The 27,574-nt window shown below is 43.3% G+C and overlaps 1 protein-coding gene and 1 long non-coding RNA gene across 3 annotated transcripts in view; one reads left to right on the forward strand and one right to left on the reverse strand.

Moving 5' to 3' along the window:
* Window positions 1-27,574, reverse strand: part of TP53INP1 (tumor protein p53 inducible nuclear protein 1) — a 60,011-nt gene that overhangs the window by 19,387 nt on the left and 13,050 nt on the right. The window lies entirely within an intron of this gene.
* LOC135981770 (uncharacterized) lies at window positions 5,968-14,055 on the forward strand. Its single transcript, XR_010598931.1, has 2 exons — window positions 5,968-10,046; window positions 11,674-14,055. It is a non-coding gene; the product is annotated as an uncharacterized LOC135981770 (long non-coding RNA).

Genomic DNA, 27,574 nt, shown 5'->3' on the forward strand with positions numbered 1-27,574 from the left:
GAAGAGCCACAAGAATGAAGAGACTGAAAAAACACATGCCTGATAATCTTGGACTGAATTCCTTCAATCCTTGTCTAAGGGGTGACTTGATCACAGGCTACAAAGATCTACATATGGAACAGGGGTGGGTTGGCTGGCTGGCCCAAGACACCACTACTAGTGGTGGATCAGGAGTTAGTGGGGCCCTGTGCGCAGCTTCATTTTTTGCCCTCCCCCCAGGGCCCAGCCAAGAAAAAGAACATTCTCTTATCTTGCCCCCCACCCCGTTATTCATTCTTTTTTCTTCATCCCCCTCCTATATTATAAGTAATGGGAAGTAAATGAAAATAAAGTGAGGTACGTTGATTGGGGCAGGGGGCTGAAGTGCAGGAGGGGGTGCGGAAAGTGAGCTCTGGGAGGAATTTTGGGTGCTGGGTGCAGGCTCTGGGCTGGGGCAGGGGTATGGGAGGAGGGGTGAGGGCTCTGGGAGGAAGTTTGGGTGTGGGGTGCAGGCTCTGGGCTGGGGGTTGGGGTGTGGGAGGGAGGCAGGGGGGCAGCGCTTACCTCGGGCGGCATGACTCCCAAAGCGACCAGCACACACACCCCTCCAGCAGCGGCTCCTAGGTGGGGGGGCCAATAAGGGCTGCAGAGTTGGGGCGGGGGCAATGTGTGAAGACACCTCCCCCCCCCCCAAGGGGCTGCAGGGACATGCCGTCCGCTTCCGAGAGCAAAGCGATGCATAGGGACGGGGGCAGGGAGCCGCCTTAGCCATGCTGCTGGCACATCTCTGTGCACACCTTGGGGGGAGGGGGGTAGTGGGTCTCTGTGTGTTGCCCAGGGAGTGGGCAGCGCGTGGAGCCGCCTCCCCCCCCCCCACCGGGGCATGCACAGACGTGCCAGCAGCTGGCCGCTTCCAGGAGTGGCGTGGGGTCTCCAGCCATGGCAGGCAGGCAGCCTGCCTGCCTGAACCCTGCTGCACCGCCAGCCAGGACTGAGGGGCAGGTTATTAGATATTTGTCCTGCATTTTGGGGGGCCCCCTGTTGGGGGGCCCATGCCACCGCATGGTTTGTTTCATGGTAAATCCGCTCCTGACCACTACCCTTTAAAGCAGACAGACCACTGTTACAAAGCACCACTTCCACCAAGCAGCTCACATACCATAGTTTGAGAGCCCCTGGACTAGATAATCACAATAGTCCCTTCTGGTTTACAATATGTGAATCTATGCAATCAAGTCACCTGAGCTATATGGGTGTAAATGATAGGAGAATCAGGCCTTTATTCTGAGGAGCAGGAGAGAGGAAGCCACATGTGTAGGTGGAAATTTTCTAGAAAGAAGCAGAGTCCATCTGTGGCAGCTTGCAGGGACTCCTCATTAACCAATTTTAAGACGTTCTATAAAACCTAAGGAAATTCTCAGGAAAAAAAAAACAATAAGGGTAGTTAAAATTGAGCAGAGGAACAGACTATTTTTTGAAAAAAGTAACAGAGGGTCCTGTGGCAGGACCTTGTAGGTGTTGGTCTCTGTCTGAGGGGTTGGAGCAGATGCGATTGTACCTCAGTGCTTGGCTGTAGACGATAGATCGTGTGGTGTGACCGGGTGGAAGCTGGAGGCATGAAGGTAGGCGTAGCGGTCGGTAGGTTTTCGGTATAGGGTGGTGTTAATGTGGCCATCTGAAGAAGTGAGGTTCTTACCCACGAAAGCTTATGCTCCCAATACTTCTGTTAGTCTTAAAGGGGCCACAGGACCCTCTGTTACTTTTTACAGATTCAGACTAACACGGCTACCCCTCTGATACTTGACACTATTTTTTGAAAATACCCTAAAGTAATGTTACTGTAAAAAATACAAACCTACACTGTGGAAAACCTGGTCACTCAAAATTAAGGTTCAGCTAAAAAACCCCAAACACCTACACATTATAAAGTATGGAAATACACAGTTAAGATTATGCATATAATCTTAACTCTACCCCACACCAATGCCTCACTCTCATATTCCATCCTTCCTTCCTAAGTCATCCTTCTCTTCTTATCTATTTTGTAAGTCATGGTGTATATTTAGCAAAGACTTTTCATGAAGCTTTTTGTCTTCATTTTCATAAGGGCTTTAAGAAGTCTACAACCTTCAGCTACAGACATCTCATGCTTGGAAAAAGCCATTATACTTATACAGTTTGTGCATGGACTATAGTAAATGTGTACATTGTGTATTACCAATACTCAGTATAATTCTTTGTCAGTTGACTAATCTGCTCTTTCCATGTAGATCCTACAATATAAGGATCTGGGTCAAAGATATTTGTCACTGTAGTTACTAACTCTGAACCTGATTTTCCTCTCATTTACACTAGTGTAAACTGAAAGTAATTCCATAGATGTTAATGGAGTTACAACTCCCAGTTTAAATTAAAGGGGAATCAGAACCTCTGTTTCTGTTGTCATTTTTACAATTGGTGACAAGAAGTTTGAGAAAAGTGGGAAATGCTGTCCCTTGGTGTATTGCTTTTGAGTCAGGAAGTGGTAAAGTGTTCTTTCTGTGGACTGTGCAGTGCTTTGAAGAATGCAGGCATACTGGCAGTTAGTGATGTAAATAAAAAGGTGCAGTTTGGTTTAAGTTACACGGTAGTGTGTAACCACAATGGCCTCACTTCTGCCGAGAGCTCATTGTAGAATCAGGGCCTAAAAGCATTTCAACAATAAGGAATTCAACTAAGAGATGTTCTTAATTTGGGGGGCAGGGGCTAACTGGAAGGAGGCAATGGTGAACAATCCAGGCCATCTTTGTCAACTTTTGAAAAAGCAGAACTGAGCACACCCGGACAGAGACATTCCTGTCACAGCACCATCTACCTTAGTCTGGCTTCTGTCTAGCTGCTACCTCAGTTTCCTCTCACTCACGCTGAATCTCCTCATCTTCCCAGGAAGGACTCACTGGCTCTCCGAAGTCTCTCTCTGGCCAGTTTTATTCCTCCAAACATAAAATTTAGGCAAAATATCCCAAACCAAACAAAAGTTCCTCTACTCATTCTGTCTTTTCCCCACCCCTTGCCTCTCTCAGTTCTGAAAGGAGAATGCACTATTCCTTTCAGGGCCTGCTGCAGAAGCCATGTTCTTCCTGCAGCTCCTCTCAACCCTTTACAGGCTCTGACCCCTTCTTAGGTGGGTCTGATAACCAAACAGGGCTGGCTGGCTGGCCCCAGACCCCTTGTTACAGTTCCATTCAGGTTCTCAACCAGGGGTATGTATACCCATGGGGTTATGCAAAGGTCTTCCAGAAAGTACATCAACTCATCTAGATATTTGCCTAGTCTTACAACAGGTTACATAAAAAGCACTAGCAAAGTCAGTAGAAACTAACATTTCATACAAACAATGAATTTATACTGTTCTATATACTATATCAGCAGTTCTCAAACTGTGGGCAAGTTCATTTTAATAGGGTTGCCAGGGCCAGTGTTAGACTTGCTGGGGCCCAGAGCAGAAAGCTGAAGCCTGAGCCTGACTTTTTAAGAGAGGTGAAACTTGGGGTAGGCAAGACAAATCAGACTCCTGAAAAGGGTACAGTAGTCTGGAAAGGTTGAGAACCACTGCATTAAGGTGTTAGCTACTCACGTAATAATGGTGGCATTTTCAAGGCACGCACAAATAATTGAGTGTAGTTAATTAAATATGCACTTGTTACTTCAAAGAACCTCCAAGGTCAGCTGACTTGTAAGATGCACAAGCCAAGAACAGTTGAGGACCAAAGAACTTCAAGCCCTGGAATCCCAGAAGATCTGTAAACTGGGCAAGTCAACAACCCCCAGACTTTTTTCTTATTTTTTACTTTAAAAACAAATAAATTAAAAGCAAAAAACTCCAAAGAACCAAAACGCATTTATGCAATGTTGCATTGTGAGATAAATAATTAAACAGAAAGGAAAATCTAAAAGTTAAACTTATGCTACAAGGGTTACAGTGGCACAGTCGCAGCTACACCACTGTAGCAGACACCTACTACAGTGACAGAAGTGGTTTTTCCATCGCTGTAGTAAATCCACCTGCTCAAGAGGTGGTAGCTAGGTCAACAGAAGAATTCTCCATCAACCTAGCTACTATGTCCATGGGGACAAAGGGGCCGAAGTCACCCTAACTATAACGCACAGGGCATGAAAGTTTTCACAGCCGTGAGCAACGTCTCTAGGTTGACCTAAGTTTTAGGTGTGGACCAGGCCTAAGTTCCAGGAAAGTTGGCACAGCCACATTGCACATATGGTTTATATTTAATAAACACTAATTAACATATTACAACATTAATAGTCTGTGTTAGGCTCCAATCCTGCAATGAGTTCTGCGTAGGCAGACTTCTGCATGCATGCAAAGACTCATTGAAGTTAATGGGAAGGTGCCATGTGGGCCTGGGACATTCCCACATATAGCACGTTGCAAGATCAAGGCCTTAGCTTGTAAATTCATTGAGACAAGGGCTGTTTTTGTTTGTATCTTGTATTGTGCTGAGTTTTATTAAAATTGGTTTTTAATAAAAACACTAATAATAAAGAAAGAGATACAAGATTTGCAACATAAATGAATTACTGTTGCTTAAGGCCAGGGTAACTTTTGATATTTCTTGATTCTGCGTGCTTGTTCCTATAACCTTAATATTGCATCAACACTTTTTGTATGCATTTTTCCCCCTTTATGGGTGCACACAAAACTTACATGTAAAAGAAAAGCTTAGAGAAACTATCACATAATAATGGCTGAAAAATGTGTTCTTGCAGCTGGGAATGGGCTTGAAGGAGTCTGTCCAATATGTGTAACTTGATTGACAGAATTTGCATAGCATTTATGGTTTGCAATGTGCCTGTGTAAACTTTGACTGTCTGGGTATTTTAGGACACACATTTCTCTAGGCTGCACTATCCCTTCCAGAATTATGAGATCAATTTTAAAAAAAATGGCCATATGAAGGTGTGAGTGGGTGGTCCACTCACCGCTCAGTGGTGCCTCCCATATCTCATCTGGGGAATTAGCTCTGCCACCTGGTCTGATGCCCCTTCCTGCAGTTACTCAGTCCATCATTCCCTTCAGTTACTCCATGGCCTCTCCTGCACCAGGAGTGGTAGCAGTGTCCTCTTCATAGCTCAGTCCTCCAGCTAAGTCACATTAAAGTTCTCCCCCCTTCCAGGGTATCACAAGGCCTTTGAGGCAAACTGTCCCAAGCATTCCACTCCCCACTCCCTGGTCTCTGCTACTTCTCTGGCGGCTGATGGGGGAACCCAGGCTTGCCCTCTACACCCATTTCCAGTCCAGGGACCCTCAACCCAGCAGCTCTGGACTTTTACTCCCCCAACCCTTATTGAGCCCTACTCTCTCCTTGCAGCTTCCTCCTCTTTCCCCTTGTATCAGGCAGTGCAACTGCAAGTTTCCTTTTCAACTTACTCTTTATAGAGTCTGTCCAGCTCCTCCCCCCAGCTGAACTTCATCTGCAGTTAGACTCTAGCACACCATAGGTTTTTTCCAGGTGAAGCCTAAGGGTAATTGGCCTAACTTACCCCATCAGGCCTTGTGTGTGGTGGACACCCCATCACAAAAGGGTAATTTGACAAGGTGGAAAATAACCTAAGAGCTATAAACTCAGTTATTTTAATATATTACATTAACTTTCAGCTCACTACCAGAAGTTTTTAAAGAAACTTAAAAAACAAGACTCAGCTCTGCATATAGGAAAAACAAATTAAAATACCTTTGCACTTCCAAAACACTGGTTGTGAGATGGGTAAGGGAAGGAAAGTGGTTGGTAAACAGCACATGTATTTAGATCACCACTATTAAAGAGAGGTGAGACACAAATTAAACACAAAGAGTAAGTCCCCCTAAGGGCTTGTCTGTAGAGGAAAATTACAGTCTGCTAGAACATGTGTTAATTAAGACAATGTTAACCACTCAGTATAGTGAAATATTGTCATGTTTAGTATTGTATGCTGGATCACATAGGGTTAGCTATGACCAGCCAACTCATTGTTAAACATGATAGTTCTTGTCTGCATTGAGTGCCATATTATGTTAAGTCATGTAACATAATTAACTAAGATGCATTTTAACATGATGAAATTTTCAAGTGTAGACAAGCCCTAAGAAGGTTTATATTGTTGTGTTTGAAAGCTGGCTCCAGGAAGAATTAAGGAGGGCAAGTAATATATTGGCGGTCCCCAGCAAGATACTTCTTGGGGTAGAGATCTCCCATTTCCTGAGCTGCTCCCCTTAGTTTCTCTTTCTACTCCTCTCATCTCCCTAATCTTGCCTTTTACTTCCTGTTTCCATCATCAGGAAAGGATGAAGACAGTGGATTTTCCTCACTCCTTTCCCCAAACCACACAATCCTTGGCAGGAAGGAGACAGGCCTGAGAGCGAGGTCTTGTCCCAAAATGGGCCAGCTGACCACAAGTTGCTCTCGCCAATCAATGCTCTATTGACCCAAGTCAGCAAGGTCCTTAAGCATGTGCAGAGTCCCATTGAAGTAAATGGGACTATTAATAAGTTTAAGGTAAGGCATGTGCTTAGATATCTTGCTGACTTGAAGTCTATGGGCTTGAATCTGCACTCATTGAAGTCAATAGCAAAATTCCCATTGACTTCAGTGGTGCAGGATTAGGCCTTAAATCCCTGACCCAAAGCTCATTGAAGTCAGTGGGACTTTTTCCATTGACTTTAGTAGGCATTAGCAGTTGTCCATTGGCCTGGAGGTGGGCAAGAGGAGTCCCACATGAATAGAGATTACAGGCTGCCCTATCAAAGTTAGCATCTGATCTGGACATTTGAACCAGAGAATAATGAGGGGTAAGTGTATGTATTGAGCTCCATGTTGCTGCTCTACATCTCTCTGATATGAGGATGCTACCCAAACAGGCTGCAGAGACCTCTTGAGCCCCACTGAGATGAGCCTTAATATGTCCATGGAGATGTTTCTTGGACAAAATTAGCAAGTCTTAATGCAGTTGAGAGCCACTTGGACAGGCTCTTAAAGGACATGGGTTGCCCCTTAATCCTTTCCGCAAATGTCTGTGGAAGGAAAAGAAACTTCAATCCCATGTTCGTTGTGGTTGTCCTGCAAATTGAGGTCCCTTATAAGTTGAAGAGATTCCTTTAGTCTTGGGTTTCATGGGCCACAAAAGCTGGCCCTGGATCTGACTCCCCCTTATAAAGATTTAAATTTGTGACCTGTGTTGGAGAATTTCTTCTCATGTTATTAAGGAGGAAAAAAGACACAGAAGAAATCACTGAAGCTAAAAACCAGGCGTATCTCCCCAAATTGTGTATAGTTGTGTGATTATGAATTAGGGTTAGTGGTGGAAATAAGCAGACCATCCACTAGAACTTCCTGTGTACCCAGAGACAGATTAATGGTATGGCCATGGCTATAAAACACGATGTGCACATCTAGGGTGCTATATAGATGTAATAAAAATAATAATAGTCTGGGGCTCTGACATCCCATATTTTCAAAACTTTATATTTATTGATTTTCAAGATCTGAAACATTAATGCCAGGCATGACATACTGTACATGTAACACTAGCACTTACTATGAAGAATATATGACTAGCCATGGTGCACAGAAACAGTGACCTTTCTACAACCAGATCTGCAAATTACTATGAATGCATTGAGTTTCTAATAAAGAGCTCCCATATGTAGTGTCTTTTGGAGAGGCCCCACTACTCAGACATTCTTCTTAAATGGTAGGTGAGAACACAGATAGATCTACATATTAGAAATACCGAGTAATAGTGGAAAGAATAGTTCTAAATAGAATGTATGCAGATACAAAATGTGAAGCAGTTCCACCTAACTTTTGGAAAATAGAATGTTCCTCCATACAAAAAACCAAATCAAAACAAAATCAAATGTTATGGACAAATATGTATAAGATTACTTTAAGTAGTTAGCCAACCAAGTTTATAAAACAAAACAATGATTCATCAGCAGAGAGAAACTGGCATAGCTACATGGTAATGTCCTGGGAAGTACTCCTAGGTCCTCCATTCAATGCATCTTCTCCCATGGGTCAGCCAGTGGTTTAAGCTCAGTGGAATACAGCTGCCAAAGCCAGTAAATGGTTCAATAAAATATTCCATTAAAGACTAGTGTCCTGAACCTACAAATCCTTAATATCCAGTGCTTCACTAAGTACCAGGATTATTTATGGTAGGAAGTACTTTGCTGGATAGTATGTGTTTGCAGGATCAGGCCTTAATGTTGTAAGTCCTGATTCAAAGCCCACAGAAATAAATTGAAAGACTCCCATTGATTTCAATGGGACTTGGATAAGTCCCAAAGTACACATATAGGTGGAGGTTTAAGTTCATAATCCTGTTGCACTTAAATATTTTTTAAAAATAAAAAAGTAACAGCTATTCAAATGATTTCAAATCTCTATTACTATTTAGAAAAAAACCTCTGTATATTCAGAATACTAAGAGCCTGCAAAGTGCAAAGCCTAAGAAATGACTATAGTTGCATAGTTCAGGTACTTCTTTTGCAAATGGAATATTGTTCATCTTAGATTCAAGCATCAAACTCAACAAATATTGTCCATTCCATTTCTGCTCACCGTTTTTGGACTTCGGCAAGAGCAAAAGTCTCCGCAACTTTGATTTCAAAAATCTAAAACTGGCCACCCCTTTCCTAGGTATAAGGCAATAGCTTATGTCCAAGTTTTTCAAATAAGTTTTTGGGCTGAGGCAATGCCTTTCCATCTTTTTAGTAAAACAGATGTTAAAGTCAGGAGATATATTTTAGAGTTCTGGAACATTAATTCACCAGATATTCTGGCAGTTTCTGGAACCAAATTATGAAATGACAGTGAACCACATATAATCAAAACAGTACATACCACAGAAAAGAGCTGAGTCTTGCAATTCTACTAGCAGAAATCATTGGATTAGAGTTCTCCAAACCAGTCAGCTGTTACAATTCACTCAACCATTTAAACAAAACAAAAAACAAACAAAATAGAGGATTCAGTTGCCTCTGGAACACCTGCACTGTTAAAGTGTCTGAACCAAGATGTATTTTCGGTTTCATCCATTTCAGAAATCAGTCTTTTGTTCTCCCTCACTGCACAGAAATGTATTTCAAAACTAAAAAAAACCCACAAAACTTTCAAGCCTTCTTTACACATCATAAGGGAGCAAAAATGGGCACAATATTTTTAACTTTTGTAGGAAACTTTTATTATCATCCATGGTCAGACTTGGAAAAAATAAGTAGTAGTATTCATCCATGCTTCACGCACAACCAAAATTCTGTCCCCTTTTCTATGATGTCAGAAAAAGAAGTCCTTCACTGCAGATTGTTCACATTATAAAAATATGCACAACTCTCATTTTTCTTGAGTGCTTTGATTGATGACATTTTAATTGTCATACTAAGTCTGATAGATAGTACTGTCTAGGTTTTAAAATGTAATTTCAGGCAGGAGGGTTAGGCAGAGGTGCAGGGGCCTGATTGTGTGTCAACATGGCAGTAATTCCCCCCCACCCCCAGGTATTCATTAAAACATTCTCCATCGAAATTGTTTGTCTTCCTTTCACATTTGTTTCTTATGCTGGATTTTTTCCAGTACAATTTCCCTGTCCTCCTGCCTCAACCTGTCTTATGTCTCAGCATTCCATCTTCTCTCCATGTGGCCAGCGTTCATATTCATAACTCCATGTATGACCAGGAAATAGCTCTTTCTTGCTAATCTTCTTTCTGAAGCTGAAGTTTGAGAGCCTTTCTATTATTGTGACTCTAGTCTGCCTAATTCTAGTAACATGTCCTTATCATCCAAGGTGGAAAGAGGCCTGAAAGCATTGGAATTTGAAACTGAACAAGTGTTACTTTTATTATGTTCCTAAGTATTTCAAGGGATGGATGCGTTAATAACTATAGCATTTCTTGTTTCTAATTTCAGTGTCTATTCTAGGACTGTGGGCATCCCAGAGTAGGTGTGAGCGCAGATGTACTAGATACACAATGGTGGAAAGGCACTCCAGGCTCAGCCCCAGTAAAAGGACCTCTTTTCCTCCCTTTGCAGGTAACCTTTAAGGATGCAACCTCCTGATTCCATCCTTTGTTTTCATGTAATTAATGTTTTAATCATTGTCTATTTGTTTACACTTCTTTGAGAGGATGAGGAGGGTCCCTATGCCTGAGAGAGCAAGCATAGTTAACTGTGTTTTTAATAATCTGTAACTGAGAGATGCTGATGAGGCAGTGATGAGTTGCAGCAAAGCCTCTTTTTAAAATGTCAAATTGAAACAAACCTTTGCAGTGTGGTTAGCCATGGTTATATATATATATATATATTTTAAAAAGCCCTTTTGCAATGGTATTGTGATAAACATCAGTCTAAGTAAGACCAAAGCCAGTAGCACTCTTCATTGCACAGCTGCTGATTCTACAAACACACAAAACTACATCTTTGTGGCATTTTAAATCTTACCTGTTCACCAGTTGTTTCCTGTTAGCTCACCCTGAGTGACATTCTTCCTAAAATACTAATAATTAACAAGCTCTAATTTGTCTCATTAATAGAATATTGAACTTTAAGAAAGTAGCATAACTGGCTCCAAACCAAGCTAAAGGGCATTAGATTTTTTTTTAATGTGCTTGGATTTCAAATGTAGGACTCTATCCAGTATCAAGTCACCTCAATCTTTCCAAGGTTTCAAGTTTCCTGGGTTGCAAAGTCATGTGCCCCAATTCTGAGCTGCACCCCTTTAAGCTATTTATGTCTCTCATGAATTCTGTACCAAGGTTTTAGTGAAAGTTAGAACAGCCCCCGTATATGAAGAGTGCCAAACATTGCTGGGAGAGGATCAAGTCACTTAGTCTGCTACAGTAGAGCTTGGGAATAATTATCATGGTGGGGCAGAAGAGACCTGTCCTTTCGATGATTAATTGCACTTTGTTCTGGGAGAGAAAACACTAACCCCAGCCCTTTTGCATACTCGGAGCATATATTTCTTTGCCTTCTTCAAGAGCAAGACCATCTGTGAGGAACGAGATAGAATCCTCTTGACTCTGATGAAAGGGAAACAAAGTCTTCTGTGACTCAATGATCAGAGGTAGAAGATGATAAAGATGACTAGTTAGCAGTTGAGATGAGGAGTGCTTATTCCTAGAAAAATATATATTGTAGTTTTCCGGAGCCTTAACAAAACAAAGTACAAAACTTAAGGCCTGGTCCAAAGCCATTGAACTCAGTGGAAAGAATTCCAATGACTTCAACGGGCTTTGGATCAGAACTTAAATTGGAACCTGTGCACCATTATTGTTAGTGTTGGACTGGCCATTAACACAGTGACACATTAACGTGACTCCCAGCCAGGAATAGCTGGTTCTGTAATCAAATTCTCCCTTCTGCAGTGAACTGAAAGATATGTGCTGCCATTACTGTTGCTGTAAGAGTTTGAACTGATAGCCAATGAGGGTAGAAGTGCTTTGATTCCAGGAAGTTAATATTGGAAAGCTAATCAATAAGGCAAGCAATTTATTCTGGTAAATTTTCATGCAGCCTCAGATACCATAATACTAACAAAGCCAATCAATGTGTTATGGTGTCCCTGGCTGGTATGTTCAGAACTGATTTTTTTTAAACCACATGTAAAAGTTTATCTTGGATTTCAAGTATTTATTGACAAATTTCCTCTTCTGCTCAGGTCATGCTCATCAGATGCCAGCACTTTGTGCCAACTGGGCCTCTGCTGAGAGAATAAATGCTGTGGGAGGTCTTGAAATGCTTTGTGCAACAGATATGGACAAAAGCCAATGAGTCACCAATACCTATGGAAACACTGCAACTGAAGACACAGTTTTGCATTAATCTTAAAATAGTTCCTTTTCAGCTACTGTGCCCCTTTGAAAATTGATTATGCACACATTACAAAATGAGCAAGGTCTCAGAATGCAGTGTCTGGAAGATGACAGTTGATTAATCCTTTAAACAAATGAGTTGGATCATGTGGCGGATACATGGCATTCAAATCCAGTATATGAGAGTTTTTAGAACAATAATGTACTGTGAATACCAAATGAGTGGCCTATTTCTTATTAAACTTATCAACAAGGGAGTGTTATCACTTATTAGGGCCAGATATTGGAAGTTAAGACTTCTTGGTTTTGTTCTGGGCTCAGCTGCTGACTTTGTGTGTTACTTTGCACAGATTACCTAACTCTCTGCCTCAGTTACCTCATTTGTAAATTGGAAGTGATACTACTACTTCACAGGGATATCGTGAGACTTAATAGTTTGCACTTAGCATGTTTCATCTGAGACTGGCAAGGAACATTTTCAAAGAATAATAAAAAAAATCCATAATTATTGGAAAAGCTCTTTGATCATAGTTGAAATAGCAATTATTATTAGCAAAAAGAACGAGGAGTACTTGTGGCACCTTAGAGACTAACAAATTTATTTGAGCATAAGCTTTCGTGGGCTAAAACCCACTTCATCGGATGCATGCAGTGGAAAATACAGTAGGAAGAGAGATATATACACACAGAGAACATGAAAAAATGGGTGTTGCCATACCCACTGTAATGAGAGTGATCAGTTAAGGTGAGCTATTATCAGCAGGAGAAAAAACCCTTTTGTAGTGATAATCAGGATGGCCCATTTCCAACAGTTGACAAGAAGGTGTGAGTAACAGTAGGGGGAAAGTAAGTATGGGGGAAAAGTTATATATATATATATCTTCCTACTGTATTTTCCACGGCATGCATCCGATGAAGTGGGTTTTAGCCCACGAAAGCTTATGCTCAAATAAATTTGTTAGTCTCTAAGGTGCCACAAGTACTCCTCATTCTTTTTGCTGATACAGACTAACACAGCTACCACTCTAAAACCTGTCAATTATTATTAGAACATTCCCACTGCTATTGGTTCATCTTTGTAAGCATCAGGCTGGAAGAGAGAGGGTATTTGAAGGATGTTGTGACTATTAATCTCTGGGTCAAAGTGGTAGTGCTGGTGCTGTGAGTGACAATACAGATAACGGATTTATGTTTTCACCGTTCATATTACATATAATTAAATGTTTCACGTACAGCTAAGGTTACATAGCAAATGGTTAACAGATTTTGAGAAGTTTATGTATAGGTTATGTTTGGGGCTTTTTATTATATATACACATTTAAAAAGGGGGAGGGGTTATTTTCTCTCACAGAGGGCCTGTCTGTGGGATGGCTACTAAGGGAAAAATCTCAAGGGTTCACCCAAACAGCTAGCACATGTTAAGAAGAGACACCTTTCCCTGTCTATGCTAGGGTTCTAGAATATGTTGCTAACACATTTTGAAAGTACACATTTTATCCTAGTGTAATGCAGCTGCAGCAGTGTGACACAGCACCCCATATTTGTCATAATAATATTATGATGATATGATTATGACATAATTATGATGCATTTTGTACAAGATAAGTAATGTGAGGTGTCATTGGAAAAAAGTTATGATTTTCTGAATATGATTATCTTATTTGTATGCATGTATCATTTTTGTATCTGAAGTTATGAATATTGACTAGGGATCTGTATTTCAAATGGGCTTACTCTGGAAAACAGCCAGCTTTTCAGGTACAACAATGAAGAAGCCAGAAGGGGCTAATGGCCCATCAGCAAAGACAACGGACTGTGGAATAGTTTAACCTTCCTATGGGCATTTTGGCCACCCTGTAAGCAATGGCCGCTCTAACTCTGCAAGGACCAGATCACGTCTCTGGACTCCATCTTGGGACATCAGTATTTTTCCACAAAGTGGTCTGGGAATCAAGTTTTGAAACAAAGGGTTCCTACCCTAGGCTAACGCTATATAAGGCAGGGAGTGACGTCATCTAGTTTTCTTCACTCCCCACACAAGAAGATACCTGGAAACACCTGAGAAACAAAGACTGAATTGGGGGAAGTGCTGGATCCAGGCTAAAGGGATTCCTAGCCTACGTAGGAAACACCTGGGAATTCCAAGCTCCAAAGCAAGTGTAACTTGTGCCTTAAGAATCTACAAGTCTGCCTGTACCATCAGTTAGATTGGATATGAATAGCAGATTCTCACCCTATCTAGTATATTAAGCTCAGGTTGCATTTTTGTTTATTTGCTAGGTAATCTGCTTTGATCTGCTTGCTATCACTTAAAATGTATCTTTTGTAGTAAATAAACTTATTTTATATTTTAATCCAATGCAATGAGCTTTGACTGGAGCGCTTGGGGAAAATCTCTGCTTGGTTACCACAAGTTTGCAATGTTCTCTTCACATTGAGGGAGAGGCAGACTGGGTATTACATTCATATACTGGTCAGATTTGACCAGAGCAGAACAGTACTGCTCTTGGGTTCTAGGCTAGGAAGCTGGTGGTTAGAGAGCCTGCATGTAACTGCAATTGGGTATGTCCCTACCTGTGTGAATGCTGGTGAAAGTGCAGGCTGGAGGACTTTGCAGCTTGTCACAGCAGCACAGTGCGAGAGGGAGCCCTGGTTGGTGGGTCAGAGGGCTCAATGGTACCCCAGTTCCAGGTGGCACCCGGGGAGAACCTGTCACAAGCAGCATTAACAATACTGAGTATTTTTTTTCCAAAAAATCCCTACTGTAGATAAGGCTTTTAAGTGCCTCCTAGGGTTTTTAGGAAACATCATGACTGTGGCTGAGACAGAGTCAAGAATTTATTGTCAGAAAACTGACAGCTCAAGAAAGGAGCTATATAAAATGTACTTAAAGTGAAAGGGCTTCTTTCTCTGTGCCTGAATTTAAAGTATCATCAATCAAATGTCAGAGTGCTTGAATAATTAAAGCGGTGTAAAGAGATGTAATTGTGAGACTTGCAAAGACAGCACACAAAGCTGTCTCATTATGAGGACAAGCTGAACTCTTAGTGGCATTACAAGTCAAAGAGTTAAAAATGCACCAGAGTATTTGAAATGGAATAAGTGAATGGTGTATGTGTAGACTGAACACAAACATACTGAGCTGCAGAACTCTTACTAGAGGAAAGCTGCATGTTACAGGTCTTGGACTACAAAACAGGATGATAAACTACAAGGATGTTGGAAATAACCTGGAAGAAATATAGCTTGAACATTCAAAGGGGCAGCAGCAGGTTATAAGTAATATTTAAAAACAAACCAAGTGTCCTTAGCTGTGTAACTAAACAACACCTGCAATTATTAAGACTGTGTTTGTTTGTATTTGTTTTGGGTTTTTTTTTAAGTTTACTTCCCCAGGCATGTGTACTGTTTATTCACTTTTTCCACTTCATCTTGTGGACAGAAATTAAAGTCTGATCAGTTTCAATTTCAGGGTCTCACTCTATGGTAGATCAATGCTACAATGTTTGAGTTGCAAACACTGCATGGAAATGCCTAAAATTATTTTAATTAAAATAAAAATATGTTCATATGTCTAATATTGGGTTTGAAACAATCAGAGCTGTCCCTCTCCCATTAACCCAGAAGCTAAATATTTGGTAAACTACCTGCCATTGTCCTTTAACACTTTAGAGACACTGCACTGTTTGGCTGCAGGGCTCCATTTTGATGGGGAAATGGAAATGAAGACTGCAATAGAAATGTCTGGCACAGTTTTCCAAGGCACTTGGTTCTGCCCTGTTCTGCTGCAGGAAGCAGCTGCAGATCTGTTACCATCTTACCACGCTGATGGTGCCTTTGGCACTAGATCCTGCAACTGGATCCCTGGGCAGCCACTTATAGCCACATGAAGTCCAGCTAAAGTAAATGGAGCTCCAAATGGGTTCAAAGTTGGCTTGCACTGATCTGATTGGAGGACTGGGACCTTTGATAGAGTCCATGTTGGAGTAAGGTCTCATCCTGCTTCCACTGATCCTGATGGGGACTTCTGCCACTGACTTCCATGGGAGGAAGTCAAAGCCTTGAAATGCAGTGAACAGGAGAAGTGAACATTACTGCATATACTGACATAACCTGGGAGATTTTGACAAAAATATTTAATATACTTCCATGTCCACATCATTTTGGAAATTACTACAAAGGAATTGTAGCTTGTCTGAAAATTATTTGAACACCATTAGAGCCATCCTTGTTATAACATGCTGAAGTACTTGACTCCTGAGTAAGAGTCTTTTTTTATAAGATTAAGTGCCTTTAATTTATATTATTTTGCTAAATGTGATTGGGCACTCTGACTTTTTTCCCGTTGCTATAGTTCCATCACATCTGTTAGGAGTAGCTCTTTTAATTGCATCAGTTAGGATTACATAAAAGAGTATTTTAATGATACAAAGACTTGTATAAAGCACAGTCTGAAGTCTGGCTGAAGAAGAACCTCACACACAAACTTTGACTGGAGCAGTTTGAAAGCTGCAGGCATACACACAAACTTTCCAGACAGAGATGCTTTCTTGTGTAAGAAAAGTAATTTTCTTTCCACATAGTAAAATGAAGTGAAGTTTGTGCTAGTCAGGCATTTCTTTGTTGTATAACCTCTATCCTCACAATTTTTTTAATACAACCCAAACTGTGTGACTAACAAGACAGTTTTGTTAACATTCAATCTACAACAGAGTTGTCATTAAAACAAATTAGAACATGATATTGAGTTGCTATTTCATGACATTGCATCACAACATCATGATGTTGCATTGCCTTGTCACTGTGATGTGAGCTATCTTAGGAGTTAGCTAGATATTGGCTGGGGTCTTGCTATTGTAAAACTGGACTGAGCGGATTACCATATTTGTTGTTGAAACTTCCTGAAATAGAGCAACTGGTGTCTGTCCAGTGGTAGTGCTGTTTTGTAATTACAGCATATAAATCATATACAGCACCATTCATCCCAAAGAAGTCAAAGTGCTTTATAAACTAATACATTAACTCCACAGTGCTCTTTATCCTCCGTTGTAATGCAGCCACATCTAGAGTGAAATATAGGTTACAGTTTAAGATATGGTGGGGGTGGGGATGGGGAGGATTCAGTGGGAGAAGTGGTTGGCCATTGTGTAGGGAGAGAAACAAGTTCTCTGGAGTTGCCAGTCTAAAAGAGACTCTAGTTCACAGGGATTACAGTACTCTCTTTTCAAAATGTTTGTAATTCTTATTCCTAAACAAAATATCCTCAGGGTCTTTGAAGACCTTAGTCCTCACTGATGATGGAACCCATATTTAATATGAAATTTTAAGCACTGGCTTGAGTCAGTATGCAAAACTAGCACTTGAAAAAGTTCCCCGATGAAAACATCAGATTTTCATGCTCAGATATTTCAAAACAACCAAAGTTTTATCTAAACTTTATGCACACATATAAAATCTCCAATTTTGCCTCCTCAATTTTATCTAATACAGCTACCATGCTGCTACCACACAATAATAGTCTCCCAATTAAAACAGAGCTCTAAAATTAGGTTAGCCTTAACATTTCTGGTGTTCCAGGAGATATTACCTCTTTTAGATAGGAGATGGGAAAGTTTGCCCCTACAGCCACATGTTCAAAGTCCTATGGATATGCATACTAAATAACTTTTCATAGGATAAATAATTATGATCCACCTTACACTGGGCATCTTGTTTTATCTTTCCATAGGACCGCTAAATGGCGAGTTCTTTGGTCAGGAACTATACTGTACCGAGCTAAACATTTGGCAAACTGAATCAATGTTTGGATATTAAAACATGGAAATAAGTTAGCTCCCTTTGTTCAAAAGGGAGTGGGAAACAGCCAATATGAAGGGGTGGGGGAGGGAAAAAGGCAACAAGAGGAGTTTCCTGGCTTAATGTTTTTCGTTCAAGCATTGTCTTACATTGACCTGCCTCACAGAACTGAAGCTTTGCCACACTGATGCAGAAAGGATTACTTCCCCATGGTTTTTAGTTGTCAATCTTCCACAATAAAGCTCTTTTCTCCTTTAAGGCTCTCAATAATTCTTTTGTTTCAGCATCAGAACGGCCATACTGGGTCAGACCAAAGGCCCATGTAGCTCAGTATCCGGTCTTCTGACAGTAGCCAGTGTCAGATGCTTCAGAGGGAATGAGCAGAACAAGGCAATTTATCCAGTGATTTATCTGATCAAGTCCCAGCTTCTGGCAGACAGAGGTTTAGGGACACCCATAGGATGGGGTTGCCTCCCTGACCATCTTGGCAAATAGCCATTCATGGACCTATCCTCCATGAATTTACCTAATTTTTATTTGAACCCAATTATACTTTTGGCTTTCACAACATTCCCTGGCAACAAGTTCCACAGCTTGACTATGTGTTGTGTGAAGAAGTAATTCTTATGTTTGTTTTAAGCCGTCTGCCTAAGAATTCTAATAGATTGGCAAGGCATGATTTCCCTTTACAAAACCCATGTTGACTTTTCCCCAACATATTGTGTTCATCTATGTGTCTGGTAATTTTGTTCCTTACTACAGTTTCAACCAATTTGCCTGGTTAGGCTTACTGGCCTGTAATTACCAGGATTGCTTCTGGAGCCTTTTAAAATAAAGTCTTTTAAAATCCATCAGCATTACACTAACTATCTGCCAGTCATGTGGTACAGTGGCCAACTTAAACTATTTACATACCACAGTTAGCAGTTCTGCAATTTCATATTTGAGTTCCTTTAGAACTCTTGGGTGAAGACCAACTCATCTTAGTGACATATTTAATTTATCAATTTGTTTCAAAACGTCCTCTACTGACACTTCAATTTGTCACCTAAAAGAATGGCTCAGGTGTGGGAATCTCCCTCACATCCTCTGCAGTGAAGACTGATGCAAATAATTAATTTAGTTCTCTGCAAGAGCCTTGTCTCCCTTGAGTGCGCCTTCAGCATCTCGATTGTCCAGTAGCCCCCATTGATTGTCTGCCAGGTTTCCTGATTCTGATGTACTTACAAAAAACCTAAACTGCAACTTTCCCCCACCCTTTCTTTCGCTGGTTGCTGTTCAAGTTCTTTTTTGGCCTGCCTAAGCACATGTTTATACTTGACTTGGCAGAGTTTATGTTCCTTTCTATTTTCCTCAGTAGGATTTGACTTCCAATTTTTAAAAGATGTCTTTTTGTGTCTGTCTCTTTTACTGTTTAGCCAGGGTGGCATTTTTTGGTCCTCTTACTGTATTTTTTTATTTTATTTGGGATATACATTTAGTTTGAGCCTCTGTTATGGTGTCCACAGAATCACCACAAGTCCCTGTTCAATTCAGCATTTCCTCCTCACTGCCCGCCAGCCTTCTTAGAGTGTTTGGTCATCTATTTGGTTATCTGGTTTTCCCTGTAACTCTTTTCACTGTTTAGCTACATTTAATTAGGAAGATTATTTATAATGCTCAATGAACTAAGGATTGGGATCTTAATATGTCTTTCAAGAGGATGTTTTAAAAATGCATTAGGCTCTGTATCAACAAAAAACTGGGGTGTGTGGAATGGTGAGGTGACTGGGGATCTTGTGTTCACAGCTGAAGATGCACTTAACTAATTAGTTTGAATAGCAGTTACAGGGGCACATTTGAGGGAAATGTATCTATGTACCACTTAGTATACTTAATATTAAAACCTCAACCATGTTTATTCCCAGAGTTCCTCTGCAGCGGATCTCCCCATATTTCATACCCGTTTAATCCCTAACCCAGACCCCATAATTTGGTAACCTTAATTCAGTCAAGGAAAGTTGTCAAGAGGTCCCTTCAAAGATCAAGGTTGCCTGTAAATCATTGCTGAATGACATGACCTTCCCTCCCCCCGACGCCTAAGCAGACTGTCTCTGCAGTGCTCCCAAGATCTGATGGCCTGGAAAGAAACACAAAACACCCCACCCACGAATAAATTCTTCATCTTTTTCACAGCTGTGTAGAGTGCTTACCATTTGGCCAGCTCTCCAGATATACTGGAATGTTTTCTTCAGTTATCTACACACTCCCAAACTTCTACCTCCTTGTTTCCTCTGCAACATTATATAATACTTCATATTTCTACACTACATTCAAAGGATTTAAAGTAGTTTACATCAAGCCTCACAATTTCCTGTGAGCGATGTATTCATATTTACACTTTAAAACAAACAAATAAATAAATAAATGGGGAAAACAGGTTCAAGGAGGTTACGTGACTTGCCCAAGGTCACACAGTGAGTCAATGAGAAAACTGGGAACAGAATCCTCTCCCCACTCCTCACCCCACTGCCCAAAATGCCAATTCCCCATCCTGTGCTTTAATCACTAGCTAGTGCTTCCTCTTACTAGTTTAAAACAATATGCACTGGAAAATGTAGAAATCCCACAATAAGACAAGTTTCTAGGCCCACTTATTCTCCATTGCTCTTTGCTGCTAACCTCCCCACCCAGATTCCTCAAAACAAGTCTCTGTAGCCTGATTCCACACACGTTTGCCCCAACAGGTGTTTCACTCTGGTCCACTCCCAGTTCTTGAAGGCAAATCCTTATGGGACACTCTCTCCCACTATTCCCCATCCCCAACTGGAGCTAGGTCTGGCCTGCAAAGTTCAGAGCTGAATATGAAATTCCTTAAAGCTTTTGAGGGGATTCACAGACATGGTTTTGGTTTAGGTCCCACTCTACTCTTCACCTTACTGCCAAAGATAAGCTTGCACACAGCCAGTTTTGTCTCATTTCTCTCCCTACAACTCCTTCACAAAAGTTTCTACAGCCTAACTGAACAAATAAGAAAGGTTGGCAACATTTTGAAACATGAAAACCCTGACCTTGCTGGCCAGGGGAAAAAGAAAGAGGTAACTTATCTGTGCAGTAACTAATGTTCTTGAAAAGGGGTAGTTTGTATACATATTCCACAGCGGGTAAGCACACATCCAGCATGCAGATGTCAGACAGTTTGCTAGTCAGCAGTATCCAATGGGAGGGCGCATACACCCTTCCTGTCCTTGTGAGCTTCACGAGGGTATAAAATCCAGAGCCCCCTCCACCCAGTTTCTTCAGCACCACATGAGCCTGCGACATTAGAACTCTAAAGTAGGGGGATGGTGGGTAGGCATGGAATATGTATATGGACTACATATTTGACTCAAATAACATTAGCTCCTATACCGGTAAATAACCTTTTCTCTTCCCCCTTTGTTGAGCGCTAGTCCGTATACATATGCCACAGCTAGTGACTCCCAAGCAGTCGTTCTCACTGGGGACAGGTACAAGAAGTCTCCGTAAATATGGACTATAACAGGGATCTTCCAAATCTTGCATCATCCCTGTCTGCTTCCACCAGCACGTAGTGCTTCATGAACATGTCTACAGATGACAAGGTTGCTGGTCTGCAAATATCCTGGATTGGCAGGTTTGCTAGACATGCCACGGAGGTGGACTGCACCCTGGTGGGTCTAGTCATTCACTGATGGGCAGCTATTTGCCTGCTAGTTGGTAACGTGACCAGATGTACTAGGCAATCCAGCTAGATATTCTTTGCATACACACAGCTTGTCCTTTGACTCTCTCAGTGTCAGCCAGAAAAAGCCTGGGAGATTTCCAGAAGGGTCTTGTCCTGTCTAGATAGAACAATATGGCTCTACACACATCTAGCATGTGTAGCCTTTGCTTGGATCTCTAGGGTGACACTTGGGAGTAACACAGGCACATGGATGACCTTGTTGATGTGAAATTTTGACACCACCTGGAGAAGCAATCTGGCCTCCTGGATATATTGTCTCTATGAATGACTATATAAGGTGGCTCCCCCATCAGAGCCTGCAGCTCCCCGACTCGCCTGCCAGACATGATTGCCAGGAAGAAGCCATTTTCATGGAGAGATAGGGCAGTGAGCATTTAGTCATAGGTTCAAAAGGTGCAGCCATCAGTTTTGAGAGGGCCAGGTTAAGATCCCATGCTGGGGTTGGGGTTGGGGTTGGGGTTGGGACTGGGGCCCTGACTCTCAGGTATAAGCTTTCAGGAACCTCTTTACCATGCGGTGGGAGAAGACTGAGGATTTGTCAGTCAATGAGTGGATTGTGGAAAATGGTGGCCAGGTGAACCCAGAGAGAGCTCAGTGAGATGTCAGAGCGTTTCAGCTACAACAGATAATCCAGGACCTCCTGTATTCCAGAATGTATGGGGGATTATCAAGTGCTACTGCACACAGCTTGCCAACTTTGTCTAGAAGTAGGTGGACCTAGTAGCATTTTCCTGCCACTAACAAGGATGCACTGAACGTCTCATGCACAGATCAACTCTGCTGGTGTCAACCAGTGAGCATGCACACCACAAGTGGAGGGAGCTCAGGCGCAAGCCCAAGCCCCTACTCTGGACTAGAAGGTTGAAGATCAAAGGTAGAGAGATTGGTGGTACTAGAGAAAGACTGTAGAGACCCTCAACCACGTTTGCTTTGGTCATGCAAGGGCTTTGGGGATAATTCTGGCTTGGTCGCTCCTGATCTTTTTCAGCACTGTGGGCAGAAGAGTAATGCATATAGTCTGTCTGTCCATCTGTGGGAGGAAAAAGCCATCAGAGAGCCAGGATTGTGCCCCTTTGCCCCCTCAAAAAAGAAGTGGCAGCACTTGTTTTCCGGCTGTCAGAGAAAGGTCCATGTGATGAAAGCGTCCTCCCTCCAAATCACTGGAAAGATGTCCCGCAGGACTCTCACATGCATCACCCACTTGTAATTGTCTCAGAAGTGCCTGCTCGGGTCATCTGCCTTCACACTGCCACTCCACCCCCCCACCCCCCCCAGGAGATTACCTAGTCAGCAGTCCATATTGTTCCCTATGGCAAAGTCCCAAAGCTGGATGGCCTCCTAGCCCCAGGGACAAGGCCAGCAAATGGCCCCTCCGTGCCTGTTTAGGTAGAAGACTGCTGCCATATTGACTACTACCAGGTCTATCTGGCTGCAAATGCCCAGATGCCCTCTATATGGCCCTAAGTTCTAGAACATTGATGTGTAAGGCCCTCTGTGACAGACCACGGGACCCAAGCCATGAGGTCACCCATATAAGTCCCTCCACCTGAATATGGATGCATTATTGATCATGAACAAATTGGACACTACAGTTCCTGGGACAGGAGAGGAGCTGGTATTACAGAAGTGGGTGGGTGAGGTTCTGTGGCCTGCAACATGCAGGAGGTCAGACTAGATCAGGGGTCGGCAACCTACAGCACGCATGCCAAACACGGCACGCGAGCTGATTCTGAGTGGCACGCTGCCTGCCCGGTGAGAGGAGGAGGAGGAGGAGGAGGGGCCGGAAAGCACCACGCTGGGGGAAGAAGAGGGAGGAGGGAAGCTTGGCTGCCGCAGGACCAAACTTCTGCCTCCTGCCCCTGCAGGAGAGAGTGCTGGGGGGGGGGGGGGGGGTCCCGGCCCCCCACCCCACTCAGCCCCCCCCGCCCACCACTCTCCCCTGCGGGGGCAGGAGGCAGAAGCTTGGTCCTGCAGCAGCCAAGCTTCCCCCATCCTCCCTCTTCTTCCCCCAGCGTGGTGCTTTCTAGCCCCTCCTCCTCCTCTCACTGGGCAGCTCAGCCCGCTGCAGGCCTAGGTGAACAGAACCCCAGGCTGGAAGTGGGCTGAGCAGGCTGGCGGTGTAAGATCAGCATTTTAATTTAATTTTAAAGGAAGCTTCTTAAACATTTTGAAAACCTTGTTTACTTTACATACAACAATAGTTTAGTTATATAATATAGACTTATAGAGAGAGACCTTCTAAAAAATGTTAACATGTATTACCGGCACACGAAACCTTAAATTAAAGTGAATAAATGAAGACTCGGCACACCACTTCTGAAAGGTTGCCTACCCCTGGACTAGATGATCAAGATGGTCCCTTCTGACCTTAAAGTCTGATTCTTAAGGGTGAACTAGAGCTGTATAGGACCACCTTCCATATACTGCCCATGTCCCTCCACCAGTCTAGCAAATGGAGGACCGCTGGGGGAAGAGAAAAAACCCGGTCTAATTAGTGTCTTTTTGTGTGGTGGACTGCAGATAGCTGTGCCTGAAGTTGCCAGAAGTAGATCCTTGCATACAGAGTAAGACCCAGCAGCCTGAAGCAGGACCCCACTCATATGGTGGGGCAGGGGGCTGCAGATGGGAGCAGAGACTCAGGGCCGGATTTCCAATTGGACACAGTAGGCATGTGCCTAGGGATGCCTATGAAAGTTAAAAGTTTCATTTTTTACAGAAAACACAAAGGTCAGCTGTAGGCACGGGGGGGAGGGGGAAGGGGGGTGTTGAAGATGCTGTGCCTAGGGGCGTGTAAGGTATAAATCAGGCCCTGCAGAGACTATGTAAAATCTGTCAAGTGAGAGGTAGAGAGACCAGGGGGGTGAAGTAATATCTTTTATTAGACCAACTTCTGTTGGTGAGAGAGACAAGCTTTCAAGCCCCACAGAGATCGTTGGTAGTAGGTAATCAATTGCTGTCTCTGCATTGAGTACAGCAGCCAATTAACCCCTGCATGGCTGATGGTAAATGAAAAGAAATCCACATGAATTCATTAACTCAACACACCAACAGTTTAAGAATGGACAGTATTAACCCAGGCTTGAGATTCTGAGTAACCCCTGGCTTAAGTTCCCTCTAAGCTACGCAGCCACATGGCTGCACAGCAGCCTATTAAGCACCGAGCAGGTGCTCAGGCTGCAGTGGGGAGAGGTGCCCCTCCCCCAGCCCCAGCCCCGCCCTGGAGCTGCTGCGGCCAGGGGAGAGGCACCTACCCTGTGGCCCCAGCTCTGGAGCTGCTGCGGTGGGGAGGGACACCTCTCCCCTCTAGCCCAGGTGCTGGAGCTGCTGCAAGGAGATGGAGCTGCAAGGAGTCCTCTCTCCCAAAATCTCCCAAAATGCCTGCACCCCCAAATCCCTCATCCCCAGCCCCACTTCACAGGCCATACCCCCAGCTGGAGCCCTTCCCCCCCACACACCCCAACCCTCTGCCCCAGCCCTGATACAGTCCCAGCCTCAGCCATTACCTGCTTCTGCCCACACACCAGACTCCTCACTCTGACTCTCAGATACACTCCAGTTAACCCTTTGGTTTAGGCTTAGGCTTTTGCCTCCCAGCTCTGACCCTTGTCAGATGGGGCTGGTTCTGAAGCAGAGGCTTTGGCTCTAACTGGTAAGCCAGACTCTTGCTCTAGCCCCTAGGCCAGACTGCCCACAACTTGTTTGTTGACAGGATCACAGAATAAAAAGGGATGGTGTCTTTGGGCACCAAGTCAAGTCTGCTACCTGGTAAATGCACTTGAGGGGTAGACCTCCCCACACTGGACTTTCTTCAAGGGGCCTTTGCCTGTGGGGCTCAGGCAGCCTATACTGGAAGAACAGCTATTGCTGACAGGGCTCTCTACAAGGCAGCACTTTAGACCTCAACCCTTGGGATCAGAAGGATCTCATTGCCTCAATCTTCTCATAGAAAATCAAGCAACACTCAAACAGCATGTCCTGAGTAGTTGTTTGTAACTTCAATGCCAGGTCAAGAGGTGCGGCACATTGTGACCACTGTAGCTATCACCACGGAGGCAGTGTTTGCCAGGTCCAAGGCTGCCTGCTTTGCAATTTTGGTCACCACATGATCTTCCACCAAGGTAGTCTGAAAATTATCCCTGTAATCTGGTGACAGTTTGTCAATAAATGGTTGTAAAGCACTCCAGTCAACATGGTTGCATTTTGCCAAGAGTGCTTGGTAGTCTGAGATCTCATCTGGAGACTCAAAATGAAGTAAGATTTTGGCCCAGCAGGTAGACGCGCTTTGTCTCCTTGTCTTTGGGATCACTTTCTGCCATCAGCACTAGAGATCCCAGTACCAGATGCAACTAGAACTGTCCATGCCCCATAGCTGAGATTTGGTACAGTCTCTCTGCTCATTTGGACACTGGTGCCAGTGTCTGCCATTGGCACCCATTAAAGCCCAATAACTCCTTGTTGATCGTGATTGCTATGCATCCTAGTACTGATGAGCATAGGATATCAAGGCATTTATGTGGTATATCCTGCACCTCCTCAGTAGGTATCTCATGAGCTCTTGGAACATATTGTAGTTCTCAGAAGAGGTAGCAGACTGATCTGGAGCAAAGGAACAACGTTTTCACATTGCAAGGCACCCCGAAGGTGTGGTTAGTAGGGAATCATCTGGACAGGAGGTTGTAGCTGGTATCATCTGTCCCTCACTCTAGATCTGTTGCACTGGAGCAGCCTACTCCTGGCTCTGGTCTGAGGGATGCAGTGGGGACAGGTCCAGTAGCTGGAGTGGGGACGATAGTCTATGCCAAAAGTACAGTATAGTAGCTAGTTGTGGGTAGTACTGAGATGTTATGGAGGCCTAAATGCTCCACATGCCATGATCATATGACATCGGACCCCCATGATGTTTGGTCCCAGTGGTCCCAGGACCAGGCTGGGTCAATACCCCACTTTGCCATCAGCCGCTAGCCAGTGGTCTCGCCGACTACCCAGCTATCAAGGTGGCTAAAATGGCCACAGCAGCAACAGACGGGGGTGGCCAGGGCCACTCAGCTGCATGGGCTCCAATGCTCAGGGAACTTCTCTTAAGTTTTAAGGCACCTTTAATGTCTGACAGCCTGGTGGCCTTATGCAGCCCCAAAGTCGGATCCAGAGAGGAGGATCTTCAGATCTTCTCCTTTGAGGATTTATACTTTAAGTCCAATTTGTCTCGGCTTCCCAGATGAGGAAGCTGCAGGCCTGAGTGACTCTTCAGTAGTTTGACATTGAAGCTGGGGCAGACTGACAGCCTATGGGCTCCTGAGGATCCAGGTGCCCAGAGACCATGATCAAAGACCAACCTCACTGCCTGTTCCATGAAAAAAAGCTCTTGCGTGCCTCTACTTTGAGCGCTCGGTCCATTTTGAGAAACATCTGCAGATTTCACAACTTTCCAGGATATGCCCCTCACTGAGGGAGAACAGATCTCTTGTCTGTGGTTCAGAGGCATGACTGCCTCGCAGGACAAGCAGTTCTTAAAGCCCAGGGACTTGCCATGGTCAACCATAGAGGCTGGTACTGCCAGCAACTGCAGGGAAGGATGATTTCTCTCCCCCTGACCCTCCCACCCCCTCAGCATCCTGTAGGCCTAAGTAAGAAACACTAAAGTAGAGGTAAATCCTGAAGGGAGTTGCTCCAATATATACCACAGGCAGTGAGAAGGAATGGGTGTGGTGGGGCAGCTCAGCCCTTTATACCCTCACAAAGCACGGAAAGAAAGGAAGGGTACATGTGCCACCCCATTAGATACTGCTGACTAGAAAATTCTCCAATGCATGTGCACTAGACTTGCATCCACCTGTACTTTTTAGTGTACATATTTCTTGCTAGGAAGTGCTAACACTTTTTATCTGGCCAGAGCATGTCATTTGGCAAGATCACCTCAGAGGCTTTTTTATGTAACGAATAACAGGTGCAAGATAACAGATGCATACAATAGAGTTAATAAGTAATATATTTGCATACAACACAGAGGCAGAAATATTTTGATTATCTAAAGAAGCATATAAGTTGTGAATTCCATTCAAATACTCCTCATTTACATCTGCCCTTTGCAGCGTGTCACCGGAGGCAACAAAATGGAACAAAAAACAGTGCTTGCTTCATCTGCACTTTCATGCAGGGGCAGCCAAACTAGTGATATCCTATCAATCAAGGCTCCACTGAGTTCTGA

This window comes from Chrysemys picta, chromosome 2 (assembly GCF_011386835.1).
Source record: "Chrysemys picta bellii isolate R12L10 chromosome 2, ASM1138683v2, whole genome shotgun sequence".
In the NCBI taxonomy this organism is placed as follows: Eukaryota; Metazoa; Chordata; order Testudines; family Emydidae; genus Chrysemys; species Chrysemys picta.